Genomic DNA, 18,979 nt, shown 5'->3' on the forward strand with positions numbered 1-18,979 from the left:
GTAAGGTATGAATCAGAAACTTTATTGAAAACCAACAAACTATGATCTCAGTCACTGAAGCAATTGCAATTTATCATAATATTGGAAAGAGTCAATGTAAGAGCTTTTGTGTAGCAAGTCCTCGTACTCAATCATCTCTTATTCTTTCATAATTGCTAACACTCACGTGATACTTATGGGTTCAAAGCCTCAATCGGACACAGAGAAAGATAGGGGCTTATAGTTTCGCCTCCCAACCTTTTACCTTAAGGGTAATGTCAACAATAATACTTTATGATAACCTACATCTGAGTGGATATATATATATATATATATATATATATATATATATATAGATCTTTCCCCAACATACAGTGCTTGCCAAAAAGAAAAAGTGTAAAAAGGAAAGGTGAAGATCACCATGAATCTTGTATAAAGGTAGAAGGTAAAAGTAAAAGACAGGCCCTTCGCAGAGGGAAGCAGAGGTTGTCATGTGCTTTTATTGTTGGATGCACAAAATATTAATGCAAAATAATGTCACTTTATATTGCCGCTTGTGATAAAGAACTTTATTATGCAGTCCGTCGCTTTCACTTCTTCCATATCACAAGTTCGTATGAAGTTTATTTTCTTCACACTAAAATATCATACATATTAGAGAGCAATTTTTATTGCTTGCACCAATAACAACTTACTTGAAGGATCTTACTCAATCCATAGGTAGGTATGGTGGACTCTCATGGCAAAACTGGTTTAAGGGATGTTTGGATGGACAAGTAGTATCTCTACTTGGTGCAAAGAATTTGGCTAGCATAAGAGGGAAAAGCAAACTCAACATGTTGGAGGATCCATGACAATATAACTTCTATTTGGATATAAGAAAACATAACCCATTATGTTGTCTTCCTTGTCCAACATCAACCTTTTAGCATGTCATATTTTAATGAGTGCCCACAATCACAAAAGATGTCCAAGATAGTACATTTATATGTGAGACCTCTCTTTCTTTATTACTTCCTATTAATTGCAACAATGACCAAAACTATGTTTGTCAACTCCCAACAAATTTTATTCACCATACTTCTTATATGCGAAGTCATCACTCTCCATAAGATCATTATATAATCTTTTTTACTTCTTTTATTCTTTGTTTTTCTTATTCCTTCAAGATCATTGCAAGAAAGACAAAGCCCTCAACTCAAAACTTGTAGCGACCAGACCTCAAACAGTCTGATCTCTATGCTCCGGTGTCATCCCTGCATCAGTAATGCTGACACCACACAGTACTCGGAGGATTTATAATAGAGTAGCAATCACACACTTATTACATCGAGTGTCTCCATAGAGAACTTATTACAATAAATATGGCTTAAGGCCATCTAATAACGATAACAGCGGAAGGCTTGGAAGATAAGTGAGTCCATCAACTCCAACGGCATCACTGAGTATAGAACCACGACCTAAAAACTCCTTAATCGTCGTCTGAAAAGTCTGCAACATTAACGTTGCAGCCCGAAACGGGTCAGCACATGGAATATGCTGGCAAGGTAACACATAGAGAATAATGGAATGAAACAGCTATACTATATGCATATTTGGCTGGTGGAAAGCTCTATGGTTATAGTTTTGCGAAAAGCCAATTTTTCCCTACTACAAAGGAATAAATTTAATTACTATCATGGTGGTTGTTAAACATTGAGAATGGTTGACAGCATTCTCAATCCCAATTAAGCATCATCATTAAACAAAGCCCAACAAAATTAATTTAGGGTAACATGTTGAGATTCACATGATAATCCAGGTACTAGATACTCAAGATGTCCATAAACGGGGACACGCCTAACCATGATTAGTTTATTACACTCTGCAGAGGTTTGCGCACTTTTCCCCACAAGACTCGATCGCCTCCGTTTGGTTTCTCGCACTACATGGTGTTTGAGAAGACGGATGACCGAGACATAGTCTTTCAGAAGCGCTAGCACCTTACGATCGGGCAGACCGTACCACCTACATCCCCTACATCTGCTAGTCTACCACTGTAAGAGTTCGCATGACTTAGTCAACTATGCTAGAGCCCATAATAGCTTGTGGCTGCACACGGAAGTTTCTAGTATGAATAGTCTCATGATCCCTTTGAGCCTGGGTGGCGGTCCAAAACAAAACAGGCAAGTCCTGGAATACCCAGGTGCCTCAATCCACCCAGATATGTGTTTAAGTTGCCACCTTAGATAAACCATTAATTAACAATCTCACATCTGTCATGGATATCACTCACCCAATCCACATCTACTAGCATATCATGGCATAATAAGCAAACGAAGAAGTAACTCCCAAAGGTTTGATAATAAACAGGTAATAGGTACTACCTCAACTACTTCCCATCCCACAATTTAATTAGATCCTAATCATGCAATGTGTGAGGATGGATCTAATGCAATAAAACTGGGTAGTAGGAAAAGTATGATCAAAGTGTTACTTGCCTTGCTGATGATCCGGGAAACCTAGCGGTTCGAAGTAATAAGCGGCGCACTCCGGGTACTCTATCACAAATAAACAAACAAGCATACAATAAGTACTCATCTAATGCGCGGCTAAAACTCAAATAAGAGATCTAACTAGAAGGTTCAACTTAAGAACTCCGGTTTGCAAAAAGAATCAAATCGAACGAAGCAACAAAAGTCAAACGGCGAACGAAAACAACTTCGTTCTACTAATCTGGATCTAGGGCAAATTTTACAGTAGAAAAAACTTGTTTAAGTTGATTAAACGGATAGAGGGTTTCGAGACGAAACTCCAGGCGCTTGAATCGCCTAATTCCGATAAACGAGCGAAAAGTTATACTAAAAAAATCGGATCAGGAATCGCGATCAGAAAAATCGCGGATTAAATCCGAGAAAAAGAAAAACGACGAACGTTCGCTAGAACAAACGAACGCTCGCTATTTAAATAAACTGGAAAAAACCGATCTATTTAAAAAAACCAAAACTAAAAAAAACCGACGGAAAAATCAAACAGTTTTTCAAAAAAAAACCGGCATGGAAAACGAGGCGGCGGCGGACCTCGGGCGGCGTGCGGCGGCGGCGGCGGGCGCTGGGGGCGACGGGCGGCGCTGGGCGGCTCGGCTAGGGTTTGGCTGGGGCTGGGCCTCCCCCCTGGCTTATATATCCTAACGGGCCGGGAGTCCTAGTCGGACACGGCCCTAGGTCGGTTCGCTGTTTTTTTTAAATATTACACGCAGAAGAAAAATAAAAAGAAATACTAAACGGACTTCAAAAATTCCGAAATAAATTTTCACGGGCTTCTAAAATCAAGCCGCACAAGGTGAACATTTATTTGGGGCCTATATGCAATTTTGAAAAACGCACATTTTTCCTAAATTCAAATAAAATAACAAAAAACTCTGAGTAAAATCTTATTTGATTTTATTATTAAATCCTCAATATTTCTTTATTTTGGGAAAGTCATTTTATCCCCTCTGTCATATTTTTGTAATAGAAATAATTGATGATAAAATAAATAAAATCAAATGATCCTATTCTCAAAATTTGAGAAAACTCAAATATGAAAATAATGAATTCCCCAACTCTCTCCATGGGTCCTTGAGTTGCGTAGAAATTCTAGGATCAAAACCAATCGCAAATAAAATATGATATGCAATGATGATCTAATGTATAACATTCCAAATTGAAAATTTGGGATGTTACAAACGTACCCCCCTTAAGATGAATCTCGCCCTCGAGATTTAGGTTGGCTAGAAAATAGGTGAGGGTGGTCCTTGAGCAAATATTCCTCTCGCTCCCAGGTGGCTTCATCCTCCGTGTGATTGCTCCATTGAACTTTGCAAAACTTGATAACCTTGCTGCGAGTGACTCGGCTGGCAAACTCCAGGATCTTAATTGGTTTCTCCTCGTAGGTCAAATCGTTATCCAACTGAATTGTTTCCAACGGCACTGTGTCTCTCAAGGGTATGTCAGCCATCTCAGCGTGACACTTCTTCAACTGGGAAACGTGGAACACATCATGAACTCCTGACAATCCTTCAGGCAATTCCAACTTGTAGGCCACTTCTCCCATATGCTCCAAAACTCGATATGGTCCTACAAATCATGGCGCTAACTTTCCCTTAACTCCAAAACGCTTTGTTCCCCGAAGTGGAGATACTCGAAGATAAGCTCTATCTCCAACTTCATAAACTGTCTCCTTTCGTTTAGAATCTGCATAACTCTTCTGTCTCGACTGGGCTATCTTGAGCCTATCGTGAATCAATTTCACCTTCTGTTCAGACTCTTTAATCAAATTAGGTCCAAACAACTGGCGGTCTCCAACTTCGTCCCACGACAACGGTGTTCTACATCTCCTTCCGTACAAAGATTCGAAAGGGGCCATCTTTAAACTGGTTTGGTAACTGTTGTTGTAAGAGAACTCTGCATATGGCAAATTGTCGTCCCAACTAGATCCGTAATCTAGCGCACAAGCTCTCAGCATATCCTCCAAAATCTGATTGACTCTCTCGGTCTGTCCATCTATTTGTGGATGAAAAGCTGTACTGAATTCTAGCCTGGTTCCCAAAGTTTCATGCAACTGCTTCCAGAACTTTGAGGTAAATTGGGTTCCTCTATCTGATACGATACTCCTCGGAACTCCATGCAAACATACGATCCTGGTCATGTATATCTTTGCCAACTTAGTACTGGTGTAAGTGGTCTTTACCGGGATGAAATGAGCTACCTTCGTCAACCGATCGACTATAACCCAAATCGAGTCATAGCCTGAACGAGTCCTGGGTAATCCCGTGATAAAATCCATGCCTAACTTATCCCACTTCCATTTGGGTATCGGCAATGGTTGTAACAATCCCGCTGGCTTCTGATGCTCTGCCTTTACTCTCTGACATACATCACAGACTGCTACATACTCCGCAATATCCTTCTTCATTCCGGTCCACCAGAAAATATCCTTCAAATCCAAATACATCTTGGTATTTCCTGGGTGAATTGAATATGGTGAATCGTGTGCCTCTTGCAGAATCAACTTCCTAATCTCTGGGTCATTGGGCACATAAACACGGTCTTCAAACCATAGGGTGTCGTGCTCATCCTCATGAAATCCTTTAGCCTTTCCTTTGCTTAGTTTCTCCTTAATAGAGGCAATCTCCTTGTCAGTCTTCTGAGCTTCTCTGATTATATCCATCAAGGTTGACTGAATCTCCAATGCTGCTACATAGCCTCTAGGAACTATATCCACACATAGTTCACGAAGATTTTCTGCTAACTCCCTTGGTATTCCTCCCGTCATTAATGTATTGACGTGGCTCTTACGGCTTAATGGGTCAGCTACTACATTAGCCTTTCCGGGATGATAATGCAATCTCATATCATAATCCTTGATGAGCTCCAACCATCTCCTCTATCTGAGGTTTAACTCCTTCTGCGTGAAAATGTATTTCAAACTCTTATGATCCGTGTACACCTCACAATGATTTCCAATGAGGAAATGTCTCCATGTTTTCAATGCATGCACTACGGCTGCTAACTCTAAATCATGCGTAGCATAATTCAACTCATGAGGTTTCAGTTGTAACATCCCAAATTTTCAATTTGGAATGTTATACATTAGATCATCATTGCATATCATATTTTATTTTTGCATTTTGGCTGATCCTAGAAAATTCTACGCAACTCAGGGACCCATGGAGAGAGTTGGGGATTTCGTTATTTTCATATTTGAGTTTTCTCAAATTTTGAGAATAGGATCATTTGATTTTATTTATTTTATCATCAATTATTTCTATTACAAAAATATGATAGAGGGAATAAAATGACTTTCCCAAAATAGAGAAATATTGAGGATTTAATAATAAAATCAAACAAGATTTTATTTCGGAGTTTTTTGGTGTTTTATTTGAATTTAGGAAAAATGTGCGTTTTTCAAAATTGAATTTACGCCCCAAATAAATGTTCACTTTGTCGGGCTTGATTTTAGAAGCCCGGGAAAATTTATTTCGGGATTTTAGGAGTCCGTTTAGTATTTCTTTTTATTTTTTTCCGAGCGGAAATAAATTAAAAAAAAAACGAACCAACCTAACGCGCCGTGTCCGACTAGGACTCTGGCCCGACTAGGCTTTATAAGCCGAGGCCCAGCCCCGGGGAACCCTAGCCGCCCCAGCCCCCAACCCTAGCCGCCACCCGGTCCCGCCGCCGCCGCCCGCCCGCGCCGCCGCCGCCACCCGCCCGCGCCGCCGCCGCCGCGGCCCGCCGCCGCGCCGCCCCGCGCCGCCGTCGCCGGACCCCGCCGCCGCCGAGGTTCGCCGTCGTGCCTCGTTTTTCGTGCCTTCGGTTTTTTTCCGATCAGTTTTCGTCGGTTTCATAGATTCGGTTTTTTTTAAATAGATCGGTTTTTCCGGTTTATTTAAATAGCGAGCGTTCGTCCGTCCATTCGTTCTAGCGAGCGTTCGTCGTTTTTTTTCTCGGATTAAATCCGCGATTTTTCTGATCGCGATTCCTGATCCAATTTTCGTTTTAGTTTAACTTTTCGCTCGTTTATCGGAATCAGGCGATTCAAGCGCCTAGAGTTTCGTCTCGAAACCCTCTATCCGTTTAACCAACTTAAACAAGATTTTGCTACTGTAAAATTTGCCCTAGATCCAGATTACTAGAACGAAGTTGTTTTCTTCCGCCATTTGACTTTCGTTGTTTCGTTCGATTTGATTCGTTTTGCCAACCGGAGTTCTTAAGTTGAGCCTTATGGTTAGATCTCTTATTTGAGTTTTACCTTTGCATTAGTTGAGTACTTATTGTATGCTTGTTTGTTTGTCTGTGATAGAGTATCCGGAGTGCGCCGCCTGTTACTTCGAATCGCTAGGTTTCCCGGATCATCAGCAAGGCAAGTAACACTTTGATCATACCTTTTCTACTACCCAGTTTTATTGCATTAGATCAATCCTCACACATTGCATGATTAGGATCTAATTAAATTGTGGGATGGGAAGTAGATGAGGTAGTACCAATTACTTGTTTATTATCAAACCTTTGGGAGTTACTTCTACGTTTGCTTATTATGCCATGCTATGCTAGTAGACGTGGATTGGGTGAGTGATATCCATGACAGATGTGAGATTGATAATTAATGGTTTATCCAAGGTGGCAACTTAAACACACATCTGGGTGGATTGAGGCACCTGGGTATTCCAGGACTTGCCTGTTTTCTTTTGGACCGCCACCCAGGCTCAAAGGGATCATAAGACTATTCATACTATAAACTTCCGTGTGCAGCCACAAGCTATTATGGGCTCTAGCATAGTTGACTAAGTTGTGCGAACTCTTAAAGTGGTAGACTAGCAGATGTAGGGGATGTAGGTGGTACGGTCTACCCGATCGTAAGGTGCTAGTGCTTCTGAAAGACTATGTCTTGGTCATCCGTCTTCTCAAACACCCTGTAGTGCGAGAAACCAAACGGAGGCGATCGAGTCTTGTGGGGAAAAGTGCGCAAACCTCTGCAGAGTGTAACAAACTAATCATGGTTAGCCGTGTCCCCGGTTATGGACATCTTGAGTATCTAGTACTTGGATTATCATGTGAATCTCAACATGTTACTCTAAATTAATTTTGTTGGGTTATGTTTAATGATGATGCTTAATTGGGATTGAGAATGCTGTCAACCATTCTCAATGTTTAACAACCACCTTGATAGTAATTAAAATTTTATTCCTTTGAAGTAGGGAAAAATTGGCTTTACGCAAAACTGTAACCATAGAGCTTTCCACCAGCCAAATATGCATATAGTATAGCTGTTTCATTCCATTACTCTCTATGTGTTACCTTGCCAGGATATTTCATGTGCTGACCCGTTTTTGGGATGCAACGTTAATGTTGCAGACTTTCCAGACGATGATTAAGGAGTTTTTAGGTCGTGGTTCTATACTCAGTGATGCCGTTGGAGTTGATGGACTCACTTATCTTCCAAGCCTTCCGCTGTTATCGTTATTAGATGGCCTTAAGCCATATTTATTGTAATAAGTTCTCTTTTGAGACATTCGATGTAATAAGTGTGTGATTGCTACTCTGTTATAAATCCTCTGAGTACTATGTGGTGTCAGCATTACTGATCCAGGGATGACACCGGAGCACAGAGATCAGACTGTTTGAGATCTGGTCGCTATAGAGATGGTATCAGAGCACACGCTGACTGTAGGACACGACCACTAAGCTAAAGACCTAGATCACTACTCACTCTCTTCTCTTCTGACCTTTCATATTTTCTATTCTTTAGGATGGCGGATGCAAGGAACAAGTTTACGCAACCGGATGAAGATGCACCCTTTGGACGCCACTTGAAGGAAGTCACTAGATACCTAAACATAGGAGTACCAAGCTTCACGGGAACCTACAACGCCACTTTACCTGAAGAAGAGCGCTGGATGATTCAAGTTCAAGTTCCAGGAAGGACGTTCATGCCAGTCACTAAGCCCATAGAATTTTCTTTTGATGCACCAACTTGGAGTCTAGGAAAGAGCATGGCAGCTCACATCACCATGGGACGCATTGGAGAAGTGTACCGCAAGGTTCTCACGGATACTATCTACCAGATGTGCGCCGACATGATAGATCTGAAGAAGGCTAAGACTAGAATTAAGGAACTGGAGGAAGAACTCAAGGCTACACATGAAGATTATGAAGAGGAAATTGAAGTATTGATGGATAAGAATGACGACCTGATCAAGAAGATTGGAATATTTATGGGAGGCCCGACGCCAGTAGAGGAAGACGAAGAACCCAAGGAGATTAGCCCGGAAGACTACATCATCATCGACGGCACTGACTCGGAAGCAGATAGTAGCGATGATGACTATGTTGATGAAGCTGGAGCAGATATTATGGAGTCAACAACCGTAGAATATTTCTAGTAGTCCACCATGTAAATATAGTAGTCCGAGCACTTTTGCGATAGTTAGATCGATTGTATGCCTTTGGTTGATTGATAGAAGTGAATTGTTTGCTTTTGCCTCATGTGCATATGGGTAGTGTTTTCTCTTTAGACCCTCTCTATTCTTATATCTCATCTTTTCTAAACCCTCAGATGCCTCTGGGACGTGACCTCGGATTTGCCTTTCCACCGGAGCTCACCCAGTTGATCCAGCAGCAGAACACATTGATGCGGTTGCTAGTCCAGAATCAGAATCAGGGGAACAACAACCACAACCCACCACCACCACCTGTTGACCACTTAGCCCGTTTTCTTAGGCTGAATCCGCCAGTGTTTTCCAGTAGCACCGAGCCGATAGTAGCAGATGATTGGCTCCGCAAGATAGCTAGGTAGTTGACCACAGCAGGATGCACAGATGCGGAGAAGGTGAAGTTTGCCGCACATCAGTTAGAAGGACCCGCAGCATCATGGTGGGAGAATTTCACAGCCACCTTCCCAGTCGACACTGTCACATGGGACCAGTTTCAGCAGGCTTTCCATACTGCCCATGTTTCAGCAGGAGCTATGGCCATGAAGAAGCGTGAGTTTCGTAACTTGCGCCAAGGAGGACGGACAGTTCGCCAATATGTGGAGGAGTTTAGTAAGCTAGCATGTTATGCCCTAGATGACGTTGCTACGGATGCAGCTAAACAAGAGAAGTTTCTGGAAGGACTGAATGATGAGTTGAGCATGCAGTTGATGGTAGCCACCTTCAACAACTACCAGGAGTTGGTAGATCGTGCTCTTATGATTGAAGGGAAGCAGCAGCAAATTGAGAATCGCAAGAGGAAGTATGGACAAGGAAAGTACAATTCAGGAGCTCAACAAAAGCCATGTTTTACCCCTAGACCGGGAGGACATTTTCAGCATACCCATGGGGGAGGTAGCTCGCACAATCACAATGGCACTAAGAATGGTAATGGCAATGGAGGAAGCAACGGCCAGAACTGCACCAACCCATCAACCCCAGCCAAGAAGGACTTGAGCCAAGTCACTTGCTATAAGTGTTCGAAGCCAGGACATTATGCCAATGAATGTCCTGAAGGCCAAAATGGAAATGGAAGTTCTGGGAAGAAGCCGAACCCTTTCAACAGGGGACAGGTGAACCACGTTAGCATGGAGGAGGTTGAAGCTCAGCCCGATGTAGTAATAGGTAAGTTTTTGGTTAAGTCATTTACTGCACTCGTTCTTTTTGATACTGGTGCATCGCATTCATACATCTCAAGGGGATTTGTGGATAAGTATAACCTACCAACCCAAGCCCTTAGGTCACCCATGTTAGTAACCTCGCCTGGAGCAGAGTATGTGGCTAGTCTATGGTGTGATCGGTTACCATTAAGGATTGGTAACTATGTTTTTCCCTCAGACCTAATAGTATTGGAATCTCAAGGATTGGATGTGATATTAGGCATGGATTGGTTATCAAAGTATGAAGGGAATATTGAATGTGCTAGTAAGTCAATTTTGCTTACCACACCGGAAGGGAGAAGGATCAAGTATGTATCCCGGCATGTGCCAAAGAGGACTCAAGTAAATTGCTTAACAAGAGTTGTGCAGGAGGAAGTACCAGTGGTAAGGGATTTCCCTGATGTATTTCCAGAAGAGTTGCCAGGCATGCCACCGGATAGAGATATTGAGTTTTTGATTGAGCTATTGCCAGGCACAGGGCCAATATCAAAGAGACCATATAGGATGCCAGCAAAGGATTTGGTGAAATTAAGAAGCAGATTAAGGAGTTACTGGATAAGGGATATATTCGCCCAAGTTCTTCGCCTTGGGGATCGCCAGTACTTCTAGTGGAGAAAAAGGATGGATCGTTAAGGATGGTTGTTGATTATCGAGGATTGAATGAAGTAACAATCAAGAACAAGTACCCACTACCAATGATTAATGATCTGTTTGATCAATTGCAAGGAGCTAAGGTATTTTCCAAGATCGATCTGCGATCAGGATACCACCAGTTGAAGATTCGAGAACAGGATATTCCGAAGACAGCTTTTACCACCAGGTATGGGCTGTATGAGTATACCGTTATGTCATTTGGTCTGACTAACGTCCCTGCCTATTTTATGAACATGATGAACAAAGTGTTTATGGAGTTTCTGGATAAGTTCGTCGTAGTGTTCATTGATGATATCCTAGTTTATTCGAAGAATGAAGAGGAACATAAGGAGCATTTGCGTTTGGTACTTGGAAAGCTCAGAGAACATCAATTATATGCCAAGTTCAGCAAATGTGAGTTTTGGTTGAAGGAAGTAGGATTCCTCGGACACGTTATATCTGGAGAAGGTATAGCAGTAGATCCCGCTAAAGTTGAAACCGTGACCAAGTGGGAAGCCCCAACAACAGTTGGAGAGATCCGGAGTTTTCTTGGACCCGCAGGATACTACCGGAGATTTATTGAGAATTTCTCAAAGATTGCGAAGCCTATGACGGAGTTGTTGAAGAAAGATACCAAGTTCATATGGACGGAGGAGTGTGAGGCGAGTTTTCAGGAGTTGAAGAAACGCTTGGTTACCTTACCAGTGTTGATTTTGCCAGAACAGACCAAAGATTATGAGGTGTATTGTGACGCTTCACGTCGAGGACTTGGAGCAGTGCTTATGCAGGAAGGGAGAGTTGTTTCATATGCCTCAAGACAACTGAAGCCCCATGAGTTGAATTATGCCACGCATGATTTGGAGTTAGCAGCCGTAGTGCATGCATTGAAGACATGGAGACATTTCCTCATTGGAAACCATTGTGAGGTGTACACGGATCATAAGAGTTTGAAGTACATTTTCACACAGAAGGAGTTGAATCTCAGACAAAGGAGATGGTTGGAGCTTATCAAGGATTATGATATGAAATTGCACTATCACCCCGGAAAGGCTAATGTAGTAGCTGACGCGTTAAGCCGTAAGAGCCATGTCAATACGTTAATGATGGGAGGGATACCCAAGGAGTTAGCCGAAAATCTTCATGAACTATGTGTGGAAATAGTTCTGAGAGGCTATGTAGCGGCACTAGAGATTCAGTCAACTTTGATGGATAGAATCAGAGAAGCTCAGAAAACTGACAAAGAGATTGCTGCTATAAAGGAGAAACTGAGCAAAGGAAAAGCTAAAGGATTTTGTGAGGATGAGCACGATACCCTATGGTTTGAAGACCGTGTTTACGTGCCCAATAACCCGGAGATCAGGAAGTTGATTTTGCAAGAGGCACACGATTCACCGTATTCAATTCACCCAGGAAATACCAAGATATATTTGGATTTGAAGGATATTTTCTAGTGGACGGGAATGAAGAAGGATATTGCGGAGTATGTAGCAGTTTGTGATGTATGCCAGAGAGTAAAGGCAGAGCATCAGAAGTCAGCAGGATTGTTACAACCATTGCCGATACCCGAATGGAAGTGGGATAAGTTAGGCATGTATTTTATCAAGGGATTGCCTAGGACTCGTTCAGGATATGACTCAATTTGGGTTGTAGTTGATCGATTGACGAAAGTAGCTCATTTCATCCCAGTAAAGACCACTTACACCAGTGCTAAGTTGGCAAAGATATACATGACCAGAATAGTATGTCTACATGGAGTTCCGAGGAGTATCGTATCAGATAGAGGAACCCAGTTTACCTCAAAGTTCTGGAAGCAGTTGCACGAAACTTTGGGTACCACGCTAGAATTCAGTACAGCTTTTCATCCACAGACAGATGGACAGACCGAGAGAGTAAATCAGATTTTGGAGGATATGCTGAGAGCTTGTGCGCTAGATTATGGATCTAGTTGGGACGATAATTTGCCATATGCAGAGTTCTCTTACAACAAAAGTTACCAAACCAGTTTGAAGATGGCCCCTTTTGAAGCTTTGTACGGAAGGAGGTGCAGGACACCGCTGTCATGGGACGAAGTCGGAGACCGCCAGTTATTTGGACCTGACTTGATTAAAGAGTCTGAACAGAAGGTGAAATTGATTCGTGATAGGCTCAAGATAGCCCAGTCCAGACAGAAGAGTTATGCAGATTCTAAATGCAAGTAGACAGTTTACGAAGTTGGAGATAGAGCTTATCTTCGAGTATCTCCACTTCGGGGAACAAAGCGTTTTGGAGTTAAAGGGAAGTTAGCGCCACGATTTGTAGGACCATATAGAGTTTTGGAACGTATGGGAGAAGTGGCCTACAAGTTGGAATTGCCCGAAGGATTGTCAGGAGTACATGATGTGTTCCATGTTTCTCAGTTAAAGAAGTGTCACGCAGAGATGGCTGACGTACCGTTGAGAGATACAGTGCCTTTGGAAACTATTCAGTTGGATAACGATTTGACCTACGAGGAGAAACCAGTTAAGATCCTCGAGTTTGCCTGCCGAGTTACTCGCAGCAAAGTTATCAAGTTTTGCAAAGTTCAGTGGAGCCACCACACGGAGGATGAAGCCACCTGGGAGCGAGGGGAAGATTTTCTCAAAGACCACCCTCACCTATTTTCTAGCCAACCCGAATCTCGAGGGCGAGATTCATCTTAAGGGGGTAGGTTTGTAACATCCCAAATTTTCAATTTGGAATGTTATACATTAGATCATCATTGCATATCATATTTTTTTTTGCATTTTGGCTGATCCTAGAAAATTCTACGCAACTCAAGGACCAATGGAGAGAGTTGGGGATTTCGTTATTTTCATATTTGAGTTTTCTCAAATTTTGAGAATAGGATCATTTGATTTTATTTATTTTATCATCAATTATTTCTATTACAAAAATATGAGAGAGGGAATAAAATGACTTTCCCAAAATAGAGAAATATTGAGGGTTTAATAATAAAATCAAACAAGATTTTATTTCGAAGTTTTTCGGTGTTTTATTTGAATTTAGGAAAAATGTGTATTTTCCAAAATTGCATTTAGGCCCCAAATAAATGTTCACTTTGTCGGGCTTGATTTTAGAAGCCCGGGAAAATTTATTTCGGGATTTTTGGAGTCCGTTTAGTATTTCTTTTTATTTTTTTCCTAGCGGAAATAAATTTAGAAAAAAAACGAACCGACCTAATGGGCCGTGTCCGACTAGGACTCTAGCCCGACTAGGCTTTATAAGCCGAGGCCCAGCCCCGGGGAACCCTAGCCGCCCCAGCCCCCAACCCTAGCCGCCGCCCGGTCCCGCTGCCGCCGCCGCGCCGCCGCCGCCGCCCGCCCGTGCCGCCGCCGCTGCCCGCCCGCGCCGCCACCGCTGCCCGCCGCCGCACCGCCCCGCGCCGCCATCGCCGGACCCCCCCGCCGCCGCCGCCGAGGTTCACTGCCGCGCCTCGTTTTTCGTGCCTTTGGTTTAAAAAAACAATCGGTTTTCATCGGTTTAATAGATTCGGTTTTTTAAATAGATCGGTTTTTCCGGTTTATTTAAATAGCGAGCGTTCGTCCGTTCGTTCGTGTAGCAAGCGTTCGTCGTTTTTTTCTTGGATTAAATCCGCGATTTTTCTGATCGCGATTCCTGATCCGATTTTCGTTTTAGTTTAACTTTTCGCTTGTTTATCAGAATCAGGCGATTCAAGCGCCTAGAGTTTCGTCTCGAAACCCTCTATCCGTTTAAACAACTTAAACAAGATTTTGCTACTGTAAAATTTGCCCTAGATCCAGATTACTAGAATGAAGTTGTTTTCTTCCGCCGTTTGACTTTCGTTGTTTCGTTCGATTTGATTCTTTTTGCCAACCGGAGTTCTTAAGTTGAACCTTCTGGTTAGATCTCTTATTTGAGTTTTACCTGTGCATTAGTTGAGTACTTATTGTATGCTTGTTTGTTTGTCTGCGATAGAGTATCCGGAGTGCGCCGCCTATTACTTCGAATCGCTAGGTTTCCCGGATCATCAGCAAGGCAAGTAACACTTTGATCATATCTTTTCTACTACCCAGTTTTATTACATTAGATCAATCCTCACACATTGCATGATTAGGATCTAATTAAATTGTGGGATGGGAAGTAGATGAGGTAGTACCTATTACGTGTTTATTATCAAACCTTTGGGAGTTACTTCTAGGTTTGCTTATTATGCCATGCTATGCTAGTAGACGTGGATTGGGTGAGTGATATCGATGACAGATGTGAGATTGATAATTAATGGTTTATCCAAGGTGGCAACTTAAACACACATCTGGGTGGATTGAGGGACCTGGGTATTCCAGGACTTGCCTATTTTCTTTTGGACCGCCACCCAGGCTCAAAGGGATCATAAGACTATTCATACTAGAAACTTCCGTGTGCAGCCACAAGCTATTATGGGCTCTAGCATAGTTGACTAAGTTGTGCGAACTCTTAAAGTGGTAGACTAGCAGATGTAGGGGATGTAGGTGGTACGGTCTACCCGATCGTAAGGCGCTAGTGCTTCTGAAAGACTATGTCTCGGTCATCCGTCTTCTCAAACACCCTGTAGTGCGAGAAACCAAACGGAGGCGATCGAGTCTTGTGGGGAAAAGTGCGCAAACCTTTGTAGAGTGTAACAAACTAATCATGGTTAGCCGTGTCCCCGGTTATGGACATCTTGAGTATCTAGTACTTGGATTATCATGTGAATCTCAACATGTTACTCTAAATTAATTTTGTTGGGTTATGTTTAATGATGATGCTTAATTGGGATTGAGAATGCTGTCAACCATTCTCAATGTTTAACAACCACCTTGATAGTAATTAAAATTTTATTCCTTTGAAGTAGGGAAAAATTGGCTTTACGCAAAACTGTAACCATAGAGCTTTCCACCAGCCAAATATGCATATAGTATAGCTGTTTCATTCCATTACTCTCTATGTGTTACCTTGCCAGCATATTCCATGTGCTTACCCGTTTTCGGGTTGCAACGTTAATGTTGCAGACTTTTCAGACGTAGATTAAGGAGTTTTTAGGTCGTGGTTCTATACTCAGTGATGCCGTTGGAGTTGATGGACTCACTTATCTTCCAAGCCTTCCGTTGTTATCGTTATTAGATGGCCTTAAGCCATATTTATTGTAATAAGTTCTCTTTTGAGACATTCGATGTAATAAGTGTGTGATTGCTACTCTGTTATAAATCCTCCGAGTACTATGTGGTGTCAGCATCACTGATCCAGGGATGACACCGGAGCACAGAGATCAGACTATTTGAGGTTTGGTCACTACATCAGTTGTCTTGAGGCATATGAAACAACTCTCCCTTCCTGCATAAGCACTGCTCCAAGTCCTCGACGTGAAGCGTCGCAATACACCTCATAATCCTTGGTCTGGTCTGGCAAAATCAACACTGGTGAAGTAACCAAACATTTCTTCAACTCCTGGAAACTAGCCTCACATTCCTCCGTCCATATGAACTTGGTATCTTTCTTCAACAACTCCGTCATAGGCTTCGCAATCTTTGAGAAATTCTCAATAAATCTCTGGTAGTATCCTGCGGGTCCCAGAAAACTCCGTATCTCTCCAACCGTGGTCGGTGCTTCCCATTTGGTCACGGTATCAACTTTAGCGGGATCTACTGCTATTCCTTCTCCGCATATAACGTGTCCGAGGAATCCTACTTCCTTCAACCAAAACTCACATTTGCAAGTACCAAACGCAAATGCTCCTCTTCATTCTTCGAGTAAACCAGGATATCATCAATGAACACCACGACGAACTTATCCAAAAACTCCATAAACACTTTGTTCATCATGTTCATAAAATATGCAGGTGGTTTATTCAGACCAAATGACATAACGATATACTCGTACAGCCCATACCTGGTGGTAAAAGCTGTCTTAGGAATATCCTGTTCTCGAATCTTCAATTGGTGGTACCCTGATCGCAAATCGATCTTGGAAAATACCTTAGCTCCTTGCAATCGATCAAACAGATCATTGATCATTGGTAGTGGGTACTTGTTCTTGATCGTTACTTCATTCAATCCTCGATAATCAACAACCATCCTTAACGATCCATCCTTCTTCTCCACTAGAAGTACTGGCGATCCCCAAGGCGAAGAACTTGGGCGAATATATCCTTTATCCAGTAACTCCTAATCTGCTTCTTAATTTCCACCAAATCCTTTTGCTGGCATACTATATGGTCTCTTTGATATTGGCCCTGTGCCTGGCAATAGCTCAATCAAAAACTCAATATCTCTATCCAGTGGCATGCCTGGCAACTCTTCTGGAAATACTTCAGGGAAATCCCTTACCACTGGTACTTCCTCCTGCACAACTCCTGTTAAGCAATTTACTTGTGTCCTCTTTGGCACATGTCGGGATACATACTTGATCCTTCTCCCTTCTGGTGTGGTAAGCAAAATTGACTTACTAGCACATTCAATATTCCCTTCATACTTTGATAACCAATCCATGCCTAATATCACATCCAATCCTTGGGATTCCAATACTATTAGGTCTGAGGGAAAAACGTAGTTACCAATCCATAATGGTAACCGATCACACCATCGACTAGCCATATACTCTGCTCCAGGCGAGGTTACTAACATGGGTGACCTAAGGGCTTGGGTTGACAGTCTATACTTATCCACAAATCCCCTTGAGATGTATGAATGCGATGCGCCAGTATCAAAAAGAATGAGTGCAGTAAATGACTTAACCAAAAACTTAGCTATTACTGCATCAGGCTGAGCTTCAACCTCCTCCACGTTAACGTGGTTCACCTGTCCCCTGTTGAAAGGGTTCAGCTTCTTCCCAGAGCTTCCATTGCCACTTCCATTTTGTAATTCAGGACATTCATTGGCATAATGTCCGGTCTTCGAACACTTAAAGCAAGTGACTTGGCTCAGGTCTTTCTTGGCTGGGGTTGATGGGTTGGTGCGATTCTGGCCGTTGCTTCCTCCATTACCATTACCATTCCTGGTGCCATTGTGATAGTGCGAGCTACCTCCTCCATGGGTATGCTGAAAATGTCCTCCTGGTCTAGGGGTAAAATGTGGTTTCTGCTGAGCTCCTGAATTGTATTTCCCTTGTCCATACATCCTCTTGCGGCTCTTAATTTGCTGCTTCTTCCCTTCAATCATAAGAGCACGATCTACCAACTCCTGGTAGTTGTTGAAGGGTGCTACCATCAACTGCATGCTCAACTCATCATTCAGTCCTTCTAGAAACTTCTCCTGCTTCGCTGCATCCGTACCGACGTCATCTGGGGCATAACGTGCTAACTTACTAAAGTCCTCCACATACTGGCCAACTGTCTGTCCTCCTTGGCGCAAGTTGCGAAACTCACGCTTCTTCATGGCCATAGCTCATGCTGAAACATGGGCAGTACGAAAGGCCTGCTGAAACTGGTCCCATGTGACAGTGTCGACAGGGAAAGTGGCTGTGAAATTCTCCCACCATGATGCTGCGGGTCCTTCAAGCTGATGGGCGGCAAATTTCACCTTCTCCGCATCCGTGCATCCTGTTGTGGTCAACTCTCTAGCTGTCTTGCGGAGCCAATCATCTGCTACTATCGGCTCGGTGCTACTGGAAAACACCGGCGGATTCAGCCTAAGAAAACGCGCTAAGTGATCAATAGGTGGTGGTGGTGGTGGTGGTGGGTTGTTGTTGTTGTTCCCCTGATTCTGATTCTGGACTAGCAACTGCATCAATGTGTTCTGCTGCTGGATCAACTGGGTGAGCTCCGGTGGAAAGGCAAATCCAGGGTCACGTCTCGGAGGCATCTGAGGGTTTAGAAAAGATGAGATGTAAGAATAGAGGGGTCTAAAGAGAAAACACTACCCATATGCACATGAGGCAAAAGCAAACAATTCACTTCATTCAATCAAACAAGGGCATACAATCGATCTAACTATTGCAAAAGTGCTCGGACTACTATATTTACATGGTGGACTACTACTACTGATGAGGTGGTCTACTAGAAATATTCTTCGGTTGCAGACTCCATGATATCTGCTCCAACTTCATCAACATAATCATCATCGCTATCGTCTGGATCCGAATCGGTGTCGTCGATGATGATGTAGTCTTCTGGGCAAATCTCCTTGGGTTCTTCATCTTCATCTACTGGTGTAGGGCCTCCCATAAATATCCCGATCTTCTTTGTTAGGTCGGCATTCTTATCCACTAATACTTCAATTTCCTCTTC

The 18,979-nt window shown here is 42.7% G+C and overlaps 1 pseudogene; it reads right to left on the reverse strand.

Annotated features, from left to right (window-relative positions):
* LOC147985399 (uncharacterized) overlaps positions 1 to 18,554 on the reverse strand; it is a 33,749-nt pseudogene extending 15,195 nt beyond the window's left edge.
* Positions 18,555 to 18,979: the final 425 nt, after the last annotated feature.

Source organism: Triticum urartu, chromosome 2A (genome assembly GCF_056163025.1).
Source record: "Triticum urartu cultivar PI428250 chromosome 2A, HENAU_Tu73, whole genome shotgun sequence".
Classification (NCBI taxonomy): domain Eukaryota; kingdom Viridiplantae; phylum Streptophyta; class Magnoliopsida; order Poales; family Poaceae; genus Triticum; species Triticum urartu.